The sequence below is a fragment of the Nannospalax galili genome, unplaced genomic scaffold (genome assembly GCF_000622305.1).
Source record: "Nannospalax galili isolate Female #2095 unplaced genomic scaffold, S.galili_v1.0 scaffold423, whole genome shotgun sequence".
NCBI classification, from domain to species: Eukaryota; Metazoa; Chordata; class Mammalia; order Rodentia; family Spalacidae; genus Nannospalax; species Nannospalax galili.
Window position 1 is genome coordinate 1,338,031 of NW_008350949.1, and position 10,270 is coordinate 1,348,300.

Below are 10,270 nucleotides of genomic sequence, written 5' to 3' on the forward strand. Positions count from 1 at the left end.
AATGGAGACCCTGTCTAAAAAAACAAAAAAAAAAAAAAAAAAAAAAAAAAGCATTTGATTAGAAGACAGTAGTTCTAGACAAATTGATGTTTCCAAAGTCACAAAGACTACAATTTCCAAACTGTTATCCTTGAAATCCTTGATAAGAATATGCATAGTACTTTTTGCTTATTTAAATATTACTCTCCTCTTTACTAATTTAAATATTACCCTTTCTTTCTTCAAACCTCAGTTCACAAGCCCCATCACTGCATACCTGACTGGATAACTCAGGTGTCATCCCTCTCACCCATATCTGCCTTCCTTCTTATCACTCCAGTTTCCGAAAAGCAGAGCTCTGATCTTGCAACTTCCTATAATACCCACACAATCCTCTGTACATGGGTGCCAATCAGCAAATGTATGTATCACCAGAAATATCTTTTTTCAAGGTGCTTCTATATATAGAATATAAGACTTCTGGGTGAGGTCATACCTTTACTATCCCCTCTGCCCTTCACAGCACCCATGAGATCACAAATACCTCATAGATGAAGGATGAAATTGCAAAATGTGGGTCACTGTGAGTAGGTTTATATAACTAAATGGATAAATTAGTCAGACAAGAACGTGAAAAGGCATTTAGAAAAACAAGATCCACATTAATTTGATGTGCATAACACAGTTTTTAAACACCAACTATATTGCTTCTTGGAACACATTTTCAGAGACTGAGTTCAAGTTTAAAGGAGTAGTCATGCATAGTCTCTGGGAATGAAGTTTGAACCGTACTTGCATTAAATAGCCTCTTATGGTCCTACAGGCAGCTTACCACACATCACCAAGTTGTTCATTTATAGAAGTTCCTCAGTAGCACCCAGGATAAACAGAGTATGAGAGGGAAGAATCTCAGAATCAGAAGGAATACAGTGAGCACAGAAAGCAAGTTATCGTCTGTGGTGATAGGGTTGGAAGAGCAAAGAGATATATTTGCGCAAAGCAGCCACAAAGTGCCATCAGAACTATTGATGGATAAGCTGTTTCGGAGACCTCTGCTCTTTAAAGAAACTGCATCAGCAGCACCCAGAGACTCCTTTGGCACAGCTCTGTCTTCAAACTGTTTCATGCAAAGTGCTGATAAGCACAATTTAACAGAAGAGAGAAAATATATACATTTTTCATTTAAACACAGAGCAAATGGAAACCACAGGACACATACAACTGTGGGAGCAGGAGACAAATAAGCTTAGGAGAAGCCAAACAGAGCTGCTGGCTGGGTGGGATAAACCCTAGGGAGGGCACAGAGTTGGAGAAAAAAAGGGGCCACTGGGAGTAGAGGTAAATCCCTGCTGGAAAAACAAACCGTTGTTATGTTTCTCTCACAAAGGACCATATCTGATCAAATTTAATTGTCATTAACTGAAATCAGAGTTTTAGTAGCTGTTTTTATTGCCAATGTATTTATATGAAACATAATTAGGTAAAGAAGCAAGCCAGCACCGGTCCCGTTGTGTCCTTAAGAAAGCGTGCGGTGAGGTAGGCCGTCTTCTGAGTAGACAGCAGTGTGTGGGAGACCAGCATCAGCTCTCAAGATGAGTGAGAAACACGGAGAACAAGCAGTAATTTGTAACAACAGAGGACAGATCCCCTCCTTCTCCAGTCATGTTCCAGGGAATGTTAACTCAGTAGGAAGTTAGCACGTCATGAGTGGGCCAGTCTCTCACTCTCATTGAAACTTGGACATACATACAAATAAGCATACCAAGGGAACAAGCTCAAAGCAAGAATGTACTTCACAGACTTTAATAAGTTTCCCAGGCCATGTTCTAGAATTGGTCACAGTTCTAAATCCCGATTCTACCTCGCACCCCAGAGTACGTTCAAGGGAACATCAGTTCTACTAAAATTCCATAAAGATATGTATATAAATTCATACAGCATATAACAAGTGTATAATATATAAAGGACATAAGTGTGGAAATGATATAAAGAGATGATATGTTATACCCCATATTGTTAATAATTACAATGTAGCCGGGCATGGTGGCACATACCTTTAATCCCATCACTCATGGAGGGAGGCAGAGGCAGGAGAATCTCTGTGAGATGGAGGCTGGCCTGGTCTACATAGTGAGTTCCAGGCCAGCTGGGGCTACAGGGAGACCCTGTCTCAAACACCCCCTGCAAAAATTATAATGCACCAGAGTTTGGTGAATATATGTTCATGATTGTAATATCTTCTTGATTCATTGTTCCTTTGATCAGAATAAAGTGGCCCTCTTTATCTCTTCTGATTAGTTTTAGTTTAAAGTCTATTTTGTCAGATATTAGAATTGCTACACCTGCTTTTTCTTGGTACTATTTGCTTAGTATATTTTTTCCATCCTTTCACTTTAAGATAGTGTCTGTCCTTAAAGTGAGATAAGTTTCTTGCAGACAATAAAAAGATTGGTTTTGTTTCTAAATCCATTCAACTAGTCTGTATCTTTTGACTAGGGATTTCAGTCCATTGATATTTAAAGTTATCAATGTAAGATGTGTACTGATTCCTGTCATTTTGATTTCTGTTCAAATTTTTGGTGTAGCTGTGCATTTCTACAGTTATAACTTCATTAAGTTTCTTTTTGTAACCCCTTGGGTATAGTCGTTCCTTTCTTCAGCTCTTTGTATTGCTTTAAGAACTCTTTGAAAGGCTGGTTTTGTGGACATAAATTCTTTCAGCCTAGTTAGGTCATGGAATATTTTTTTCCCCTTCGACTATAATAGACATTTTGCCTGGGGAAAATAATCTGGGTTGGCATCTGTGGTCATTTAGAACTGGGAATACTTTGGTCCAGGCTCTCTGGCTTTCATAGTTTGCACTGAGATGCATGTGCCAACATCTCAGTGTTCATAGCAAAAACGAGTCTTTCTGCAAGGAACAATATATTATAAAATGAAATGGAGATCCTTTTAAAGATTAAAAACTCATTCAATTTTATGTCTTACAGGGCTCATACTGAGTTCGATATTGTGTAACTGTATTAACCTAACTGTGAACCTAGAAACTTGCACCCACTTGTGAAAGAGATGTACTGTTGCTCTGGAGTGTGTTACTGAATATGTTAAATCTGTAGTGAAATGCTTCTTCTAATCATGTAGTTATTAATTTTTTTAATTTAAAAAACAATAATTCTTCAAAGTATAAAAATTTGATCCTTAATAACTAATAGATGTGAAAAATATTACCATTGAAATCTACCTGATGACTTTATATCCATGCTCAGATGCCAAGGATCTCAGAAAGTAACCGACTGTGACTAGTAATAATCAGATATATAGAGATTAGAAATGCACATGCAAACATCCTAGTGTTAATTGCATTAAAAATGAATTTTTCTATATGAAACTGTGTATTTTAATAATGAAATGGAGATCCCTTTTAGAAGTTAAAACCTCATTTAATTTTATGTCTTATAGGTTTTATACTGAGTACAATATTATATAACTGTATTAACTGTAAACCTAAAAATTTACAGCCAATTTTGAACGAGATGCATCTTAACTCTGGAAATTGTTACTGAATATGTTAATGTTGTAGTGAAATGCTTCTAATTATGTGGTTATTAAATAAATAATTAAAATAAAAAAACAAAAAATTATAATGCACATTAGTTCATCAAAGACTTCAAGTAATGCTCTAATAACAAAAATTGATTTCATCATAAAACTCTTTTATGTTTGTCAAATATAATATTTATTCATAATCCATGACACATAAAACTCACATTGGAATACGCTAATATAGAAAGTGTTTAATAACCATAATTAAATGGAGAAGCACAAAACAAAGCAAAAATGTAGTAAAAACAAAAAAGTTACAAAACAGTATGTGAACCAGGATCCTGTTTCTGTAAGGTAATTAACATTTTTGGCTCTGTTTTTCCATAATACAAAATTTTGTTCAAAAAACCCTCAAGTTGTTGATTAAAGTTTTTAAACACTTAATATTGTTTTCTTTGGCATGAGAGAAAGTTATGTGGAGTGTGACCCATTTTCTAAGTTTCCAAGCATTTAAATTTCTAGTAGGGTTATAACTGTAGCCAAACACCTTCAGTGAGTGACAGGTCTGCCCTGCTGTGCTGGGTGTTGAATGTTGAATATTGAATGTCAGGAGAAGAGCCCCAGGCTCCTACTTCTACTCTAATTGGTGCACCTGAAAATACCCATTGAACTGTGCTTTGAATCACCTCCTTAATTAGTGCCATGCAGAACAAGGAGACCCAAATGGAAAGCAGCAGATTCCTATGCTTTTCCTCCAGATGCCAATTTAGGCAGTTAACCGAATGCTATTCATTCGAAAGTCTTCCCTCCTCAGGTGAACCAAAGCCCTTGATTTCATCCCCACTTCAGCAGGTGGTCAGATGAGCCCAGAACAGCTAACACACTCCCTCTGGGAGGAGAAGGGGACCTGGGAAAGGTGTATGGCTCTTTCTCATAAGCCTCTCTGTTTAAAGACTCAGAATCTACATACATTTCTCACAGCAGAGAAAGGATGAGTGTATTGAGAATGACCACAAGGTGTGTGGTTCCACAGGTGCAAGAATGTCAGATCTCTTGGGATGCAGCTCTGAGGCCAGGACAGTTCAAGTGATGAAAAGTATTGGAGGATTGGAGAATAACATCCTACTCAGTAGACTGAGCTCGAGAGGCCATGTAAATAAATTAACCAAGAACTGTGTGCATTCACCTGTGTGAAGGACTTGTAAAGCCCATGGACAGTGAAAAAGGTATATGACCAGGCCCAGATCCACAGGGAGGTCTGCTTTCTGGTTAGCTAGACAGCATAGCTAAAGGAAAAGTTAAAAAACAAATAAAACAGCACATAATTGAGTTCTGACTGACTGGATAGAGCCTGGCACAGAGCCTGGAAAATAGGCACTTAATATGTGTTTATTGAATTTAATTAGATCTATAAGCCATCAGAGGGCTAGACTGGAGAACCTGTAGCGTTGTACAGGAAATGAGGATTCTTAATGGGCAATTACAGACCAAAACAATGGCAGAGGTAGTGAGATGAACCTTCGGGACCTTAGAAAAGTCTTTAAATTAAAAGCAGCAGTTATGATTGGTAGAAAATGTATGCTTTCGTGTTCTAAGAAGGTAAATGGCCATCAAAGCAAGTCCTAAGGATCTCAATTTCTAGTCAGGAAGATCAAAGAGAGATCAGTCATGAAAGAGGCAAAGCGTCACGGAGCGTCTGTCCTACCTCAATCATGACAGTATCACTTTGGAGCAATTGCCGAATTTAATGGTTGACTCAGTGAGGAAAGTTAACAGGAGCATAGCTGAGGCTCAGAAAATAATTCATTATCAAAATTCATTTGGCTATCCTACCGCTATTAGAAGTCTATTATGGTGATTCTAATATATTTTTATCCATATGCTATAATTAAAAGGCATACAAAATTGTACTTGCTAGCCTTTAAACTATTAATTACAGTGCAATAAAAAATGTGCGCATACACAGGTGTGTTTGCCACTTTGAGACTCCTGTGTGATATATACTATCTAGTAAAATAAATAAGCATTAATTTAAGGTTGAACAGTAATTATCTAAACAGTCCAAAAAAGACAAAAACAAAAACACCACTGAACACACTGTTGTCATTAACAGTGAAGACAAGATGGTATTTTGTGCCAAGCTGGGAAATGAGCATTCTGCAAAAGAACTTTCACTTTTTGGTAATCACATGGCAAAACACCTAATGAGCCTGACTCCAGGTCAGCCCTCATTGTACGGCCAGTCTTAGGTGCATTAACTCACTGATTAAATATCAATGCCCCATTCAGTTTTCTTGGCCATCAGTGGCAAAGGCCTTATGTACTGCTTCGGAGATGGTACCACTGCCTAATATGTAAGTCAGAGGCCCCCCTTCATCACAGTCACAACATTTCTAGTCCACAAAACAAAACTTGTGTCCCTGAATATGGAAGTGACACGCCAGCTGTCTGCATCAGTGCGATGTTACGACAGAGAGCCAAATTTTTTCACAGCTGTCCTCCTTGCTTGGTCAAAAAAGTAGACCCTAAAGAATATGACCCTAGACATCTTGGCTAATGTCAGCATAATGCTAAATGTAGGTGGTACTGGATCTTTGCTGCTCATGATTGTTTGCAGTAGATATCTGAGGAATATTTTGAAACACAGCTTGTGTAAGTTGGGTTACTCATTAGCCATGACTGTTATAAACTCAAAGACAAAAAAATTTCAGGTAAGAGGAGTGGAGAAAGAAAAATCTTGCTTATATTGTATTTACATTTTTCTTAGATTAATAAAAGTTTCCCCTTTGTGTAATTTAGGCCCTTCAAACTCCAACATGATTTATATGCATTGAGTCTCACCCTTCCCTTCATTTAATCAAGGTGGTTTTGTTCCTGAAATAATTAGTCCAGATAAGAAAATTCCCCGTTGAAATAGGCCCACACAACAAACTTTGGCAGAACCTCTCAAGGGCAGAGTGGGACTCAGTATCAGGATTTGTTTTCCTCCCAAAGACAGATACCACCAATGTTACCCTGCCTTCGCAATGGAAATCATTGCTTGGCCACGGAAGTCAGCCACACAGGATTTGGCAAAACGGCTTTAACCTCTGCTTTCTCCTCACCAGTGAGAATCCCACCACAGTTTTCCATCTGTTGGTGACCTCCATCCCAGATTACCTCAATGCCCTTTCTCAGAGCTATGGTTAAGGACCTCCCAGGAGCTCCAGCTGTTGGTACAGAATGCATCGGTTGTCTGGCTGTTAACAGTTATAGGCTGACATGACTGCAGTGGCTCTGAATTACTAGGGTCCCTTGGCTGGTTGTCCTGAACCTTTCACCAGCCAGTCTCAGGTTCTTAGGAGATATATTGAGTCCATTCATGCTTTGCCAGTTTTGAGCAATCATAGAAGTCCTCCATTTCCAGGCAAGGAAGCAGATTAGATACAATTACAATGTAGAAAACACTCTTGAGAATGGACAGATACAAAAGGGAATTTGGATGAGTTCCCCCAGCTTTGCACAGCATGTAAGAAAGCAAGCAAGCAATAATGAAGCATGACTCTCTTTAAAATCGGCCATAGAATGTTCCAGCCTGACATAGAGGCTGGAGATTTGGCAAGATGGCTTCTCAGTCTTGATTCTGCCCGCAGAACAACTGATTAGTACTTATAGTTCCCTCTGGTCTTCAACAATACCTAAGATTGTTGCCCAACTATCCCAGATGTATGGACTATGGCAATCTGATAAGAAATGTCAGAGTAAAATACTGTTGTGATTAAACATTTTATTTCCAAAGTTTGCTTTTATAAAGTTCTTGCTTGGGAATCAAAGGCAAGTTTTCCAATGTGTTCATTATAAGAAGGGAACTGATCATCTGGACTCACATTCATCCAGAATTTGAGGTTTGGGCTAGTCAACTTATTTTAAAATGGGCATCGGAAAGCAATTTAAAAACAGCAAGAGTGAAGAAATAACACTGTGTACTCACTGGATGAAGGTTTCTTGAAATAGTTTACTCAGGCATGTCACATTCATCACTCTATTCCACTCAGAGAAATCAGTTGATTACTGTCAACAAAACTGAGTTGTGCTAAAAGGTGACAATCCATACGCAAACCAGATGGCTAGCTTTCAGAGCTATGATCAAAGATTCTAAACAGTAGATAGGATCTCTCCAGGTATTAAGGGAAAATCACCCACTATCAAAAGAGAAACAGTCCATCATCAAGGATTCTAAGTCAATAGCTTCTCATAAGCTGAGAAAATTCAACAACATGGAAAAATGGATTTAGCTCTATCCATGAAACTAGCCCCAGAATTAATATTGTCTTGTGCTATTTGTGAGATATTCGTAGTAAGAGCTATTGTTCATTGGTCAGACATTCTCAGGGGGGTTGGAGAAGAGGGCCCAAGACAAGTAGGCCTGTTCAGTGGAAACAGTTATGTAAGGAAAACATGATACAATATATAGGCACAAAAGTCATCCATGTACTATAGGAGTCTGCTGTTTACTAAGCAGGTAATTATTTAATTCCTAAGGTTGGTGATCCTTTCCCTCTAAAGATCTGAGGTTTCCCTAGCTGCTCAATATTCCCTCTGCACAATACCCATTATTCTTAGTGGTCCCCACAATGGTCTTGACCTGTCATCACATCTATGAGTCAGACCTAACTTCAGCAGTTAATACAAGTGCGATGATGATTATGCCAGTGGCCTCACCACCCTCAGTACTCTACCTCACTGGCAGCCACACACCGTACTACATCAGGGTAACTATTTCCTCCTGTTCCCCTGAATCTAAACATCATTTAGAGTCAACACCCAAAGACCATTGCGCTGGCTTTTCTAGATCCTTTCTTAACATTCCAGGTTGACTGAGATTTTTAAAAACATCTGTCTGTCGTTTTTGTTTTTTTTTAAATGCATTTGAGTGTTTTGCCTGAATGTGGGTGAGTACATCCACACATACAATGCTCACAGAGGCCGGAAGAGGGCATCAGATCCCCTGGAACTGGTGTTAACCATTTCTGAGCCGCCATGTGGGTGCTGGAAACCAAACCTGGGTCCTCTGCAAGAGCAGTCAGTCCTCTTAACTGCTGAGCCATCTCTCTGGCTCCTAGTCTGTTATTTATTAAAACCATCTTGGGGCACCAATAAAAGGGAAACACAAGATAGTGATGTTTGTTTTTCCCCCATAAAGTTAAATCCATAAACAAAAGACCACCTACTATCTAAGCTTGGGTGCCTCCTACCACTTTGCTTTCTGACATTCTTGCTTCTGAAGACTGATAGTGAAGAGCTGATTGCAAGGTTTCCTTTATTATTTTATAGCTTTTGCTGAATTGTTGCAAATTCCATACAATATTTTGTACATTTGTTATTGAATTTTTGTGTATTTCCTACAGAGCATCATAATCATCTTTATACCCATTTCCCGATCAACACCCTTCCATAGTCCCCCACTGAATTTCATTCATTCTGTCATTGGTGTTAAGGCCTATCAAGTCAAGTTAGTGTCCCCAAATGTCCCTCAGTGCAAGTTCATCCACTGAGGTCTAGTCAACTTTTCTAGAGTCCCCCGCTTTATGAAGACCAGCTCTTCCTTACCCAGCAGCAATCAGTTGCCAATAATTCTTTGGCTAAGATTAAGGCCCATTTCCACAGTGCCATGCTGGGTTTTTGTCTGCTTGGGTTTCCATGGGTTTTGTGCCTGCTGACACCATTGCTGTAGGTTCATACGGAGCAAGATCCCAGGAGTCTGAAAGACTTTATTTTTTATAACTCATTTTTTTATTTGCTGACTTTTTGTGTATATATCATACAGAACATCCGAAACAATCTTGTTCATCTATATACCCACTTCCCAAATGGCACCCTCCCATAGTCTCCCCTCCCCTGACTGGAGCCCATATACTCTGTCATCCCTGTTACTGTCCACTGTGTTGTCAGTGCCCCCAGCCATTTCTCAGTGCTTGTTCATCTGCTGAGAATAGTCAGCCTATCTGTAGTTCCTTTGGGAAGATCAGCTGTTCCTCATCTAGCAGCAATCAGTTGTCAATATTCCTTTAGATAAGATTGGGGTCTGCTGTTCATTTTCCCAGTTCTATGCTGGGTTACTGTCTGGGAGTCTTTTGGGCCACCCTAGCCAACCACTCAAAGGAAGGTATCCCCTGTCTGGCATTGTTTCTTTTTATGTAGCCTTTAGCTATACACATGGACTCTTAATAAATTATATTGACCCCTTTAATCTTTGGTTATACTTTCCTTTTCATGTTTAAGACCCTACAATTGGCCCAGATAAACCAATTTATTTTTACTCTTAAGGCTGTTTGAGGATCTGTTCCTCAGGGGTCACATGGGCTTGGGAGGAGCCCCTGGCTCCTTTCTTTTACCGGTTCTGTCTGTGTGAAGATAGGTCAAAGGTCCTACTCAACCATGACTGGCTTTGCTTGGAAGCATGGAGGAAATATTTCCTCTGAGTTGACCTTCCTCTTTGTAGACTGGACACTGGTTCAAGTCTACCTGGTGGGGTCTCCACAGCCTTCCTGAGCAAGAGGACAGGTGACTTACCACAGTTACAGGACATTTTGAGAGCTATTCCATAGTCCCCTGGAACTTAGTCAACCTTGGAGGGCAAGGGGGAAAAGCTTTCCTTTAAGTCCCTCTGACCAGATTACTACAGGCCTCAAACTATGGCTGTAAACATCCAATAAGGTTAGTTCCGCCAGTCTGGTACTTTTAATTACCATGTGCTATGTAGATAGAG